General features: G+C 46.7%; 1 protein-coding gene across 1 annotated transcript in view; it reads right to left on the bottom strand.

Moving 5' to 3' along the window:
- Positions 1-3,994, bottom strand: part of LOC108228820 (potassium voltage-gated channel subfamily D member 2) — a 22,150-nt gene that overhangs the window by 7,597 nt on the left and 10,559 nt on the right. The window lies entirely within an intron of this gene.

Here is a 3,994-nt window from a genome sequence, read left to right as displayed (position 1 = left end):
TGATTTCAATTAACTGTATCCCCCCTGAGGAATTTTACTCCTCTCTCACAGAGATACACACCCAGTTTCCTGCAGCTGCACACACACACACACACACACACACAGAGTTTCCTGCAGCTTCTCTGAGCAGGCGCTCCTGATCATCATGGTTGTTGTGTCACAGAGCCGAGGAAAGAAGCAGCTCAGCCTCCGGACGGAACCACATTCTGATAAAACCTTCCAACAACAGACTACTGCAGCTGTGGGAATCATCCTTTCTGCTGTCTCCTGAGGAGGTCTGGGCTCACATCACCAGCAGCTCCACCAATCAGCTGTCAGCTGCTGCAGAGGAGATGATGCTGGAAGCAGTACAGATGCTCCAAAGCTTTCTGCTCACAGTCTAAGGAGGAAACAGAAGACGTGAAGGTCCTAACAGTCCTGACCGTTTCTCTTCATGTCAGCAGGTGGACGCAGGTCTCGTTATGACCCAACCACTGAAAACCCAACATCCATGGCGCTAACACTACAGGAATCTTATCTGTGGGAGGTTGTTCCTGCGATCGTATCAGACTCACAGTCGCAGCCTCGACATGAAGCCTGCGTGGCCCGGTCTACTGTAAACAGAACCTCGATCCCCACGCTCCTTCAGAACCTTAATACACCTCCCAGTACTTCCTGCACCTAAATGTGTGAGAGCACAGAGGGTGAGAAACTGGACTTATTGTCTTATGACTTTTGTTTCAGCGATTTATTTCTCTGATTTCTTGAAGATTTCATTGAACAAACGTCCTGAGAGTTTTCTAACTGACCTGAAATAACTGAGCCTTCCTCCTCCTCCTCCTCCTCAGCAGAAACAGAAATCCTGTCCGAGATGTTCAGATATGATGGCGTCACATGACCAGAGCCCTCACAGCTCATCTCGCCGCTCTCTAACAGCTCTGTAACGAGGCGCTGCTTTGTCATTAATCCTGATAAATAACAGTTATTAATCTGAAAGCCTTGCCGTCTTCATCTCTTCCTCTGAGCTCGTCTTCCTCTCCTGAATGCAGCTCAGAGATCATCAGGATGAAACTCGCTCTGAATGAAAACAGAAACTGCAGGAGGTCAAAGGTTCAACCTGAAACAGGCTAAAAGAAACAATCCAGTGATTAATTTTAAGGTTTCACAGTAAAAGAAGCTTTTTTCTGCAGCAGGAATAAATCTTGTGCCTCTGACGATCTTCATAAAATCCTGCAGGGTCCCAGTTTTAAAACAGGTCACAGTATTTTGTCTGAAAGAACCAGAACAAATTGAGCCAAATGTGTCACGATGCTTTCAAAGCCAGGTCAGAATCTGAACCCAATCAGTGAGACGTATGCAGAGGAGTCACATGATCCAAACTCCACCTGGAGTCCACACTGGACTCTGACAGTTCAGCCCGAGGAACCCAACATCTCTGAATTAAACTAACATGACTCAAATGTGGACCTTCTTCAGGATGGATGGATGGATGGATGGATAATGGATGGATGGACCCATCTGGAGCTGTTTTCAGCTTTCAGGTGAACCTTGTCGGTTGTGTTTTCTCTGCAGCTCCTGTTTTCCTCCAACATGTGTTTTATTTTGTAATCATGCGTATTTATGTCTCGTTGTCTTCTGGCCATAAACAGGAAGTGAAGACATCGCTCAGCTGTGATCTATTAACACGGAATGAGCTCGAGCAGCTCCCGTCTCTGGATGGATGTTAGTGGGTGAGGAAAGGTGCCGGATTAAAGCCGGACATCATTACAAACTTCCACCCAACGAATCCTCAGCTTTCTGAAATAAGGACCACTAAGAGGACCCGGCGGCGCAGAGGGACGGAGGAAGTCTGCATAACATTTAACTATGAGACACCGTGTCTGTAAGAGTAATGTCATCAAGGAAAACAATAAAAAGAGCAAGAAGAAGAATCAGACTGGCTACGTTTAGCTCGTGTTTCAGCATCACACTCTTTTTTCACAGAAAGTCATTTCTCTAGTTTATTTTAAGTCACTTTAAATAAAAAGTTGCCCAGTTTGAAACAACAAACTTCGGAGCTTCAGTGAACCAACGTTTCTTTCTGAGTTCGACTTCCTTTCCTGCAGAAAATTAAGGATCAAATTGTGTTCCTGATGAACCTAAGAAGGAACGCATCTTTTTAGTTTGAAATCCGAGACGACTGTTGTTTTCAGGGACAGTTGGAGACCCTAAGGAGAAGACACAATGTTGTTGTGGAGAGATTAATGACGGGTGACTCACTGCAGTCACAGCTCGACGACATGAGGAGCAGAAAGCCTCCCACAGCCTCAGCCTCCTGCAGGAGTCCACTGCTGACACTTCCTCCTGGGAACAATCAGAACACGACACATCCAACCTGTCAAACACTGAGCCTCTACAGCTCTACTGTTAGCAGAAACCAGACAGAAAACTCAGCGTCCACCCTCACTCTGACACCGACTCCTGTGTGGGAGGACGTTTGATTTCCCAACATGTCCCCAGTCCACACTGACAAGGAGCCACAACGGCACTTCTGCTGTCCTGGACTTTCAGGAGAAGCAAAGAAAACTTTCAGTTTTTATTCATAAGAAGGGGATTTTTCAGTAAAGGAGTTAATATCTCAGAATCAGAGACCCAGATTAAAGAAAATGTACCTGAAAGGGGTCCCCAGTTAACCCCTGAGACGCCTGACTAAAGTTTTCCTGCAGCTCAACATTAAAGTAAAGATGTTGAAGGGTATGAGCATTAGAAGGACCTCCTTCACAGCACCAGGAGGACGCTGTGATTGGACAACCCCCATCTGATGGTGAGCTCAGCCTCATCACTTCTGACTGAAACGGTTCTGAGGACTGGGAGGCGGTTCCCCGCAGTCCAAAAGCACCTAAAGACTGCAGGGTGCCCAGGCCCAAACCATCAGCCTCCACCACCGTGCTGACAGCTGGTATGAAGTGTTTGCTGCAGTATATTCTGTACTTCAGTCTCATCTCTTCTTTTTCTGTTATGACCTTTGAACTTTAACCTGCTAACTGAGGCCTGTAGAGTCTGAAATGGGGCTCATTTCTCTGAGCACTGCACGGTCTGACCTTTGGGGTGAATTTGCTAAAAGGTCTACTCCTGGGAAGATCAGCAGCTGTCTTAAATGTTTCCTCTTGTGAATATTCCTTCTCTCTGTAGAACGATAGACTCCAGATGACCTTTGACCCTTCCCAGATTGATTCTCTGAGGTCATTGCTGATGTCTTTCCGCCCTGGCGTTGTGTTAACACACACCTGGAGCTCCAGAGCAGCAGAACCTCCTGATGATCAGTTAACCAGCAGCTCCTGGCTGATCCTGAGCCTCTGAAACCAGATTTTCAGTTTCAGCTTCAACATTCCAACTAAATGAAAGAGATCTGATATCAGAGGCCATTTTCCTGCAGCTCAGCGTTTGAGCTCCTTTTATTTGCATATATTTAAAAACAATAAGTTCTTGTCTTTAAAGACTAAAAACTTGTGGAGCCAGGGAACTGCAGAAAGAAAAGAGTGTTTTCCAGTAAATACACTCGGCCACAAGGTAGTTTAAAGACGATGGTTTCCACTGGGAGCTGGGATCCTTCCAGCAAACACACAGAGGCGCAGGAAGTTTCCCTGAGATGCTGCAGTGCAGACAGAGTCTGTGAAAAAAGATCCTGGGTGGGGGCTCCGAATCTGAGCCGAGCTGCCATAAAGTTTGGAGAAAACAGAAAACACCAACATGGGGAAAATCAGGAACAGGAACCACAAAAACAGAAATGATTCTTTTTCTTTCTGGAACAAAATAAGAAAATCCTGCAGACCTGAAGCCTGAAGCCCGGAGAGCAGCACAGCAACAACATCTGGTCAACGAGGAGAGAAGGTTGTGATGATCTGAAATGTCCGTCTGCTGCTCCACAGGTGTTCCACAGCTGGTCCCACAGCAGGTTCCACAGCTGGTTCCACAGCTGGTCCACAGCAGGTTCCACAGCTGGTCCACAGCAGGTTCCACAGCTGGTCCACAGGTG

Source organism: Kryptolebias marmoratus, linkage group LG18 (genome assembly GCF_001649575.2).
Source record: "Kryptolebias marmoratus isolate JLee-2015 linkage group LG18, ASM164957v2, whole genome shotgun sequence".
In the NCBI taxonomy this organism is placed as follows: domain Eukaryota; kingdom Metazoa; phylum Chordata; class Actinopteri; order Cyprinodontiformes; family Rivulidae; genus Kryptolebias; species Kryptolebias marmoratus.
Note: the sequence above shows the minus strand (reverse complement) of the source record. Positions and strands in the feature narration are given on the sequence as shown.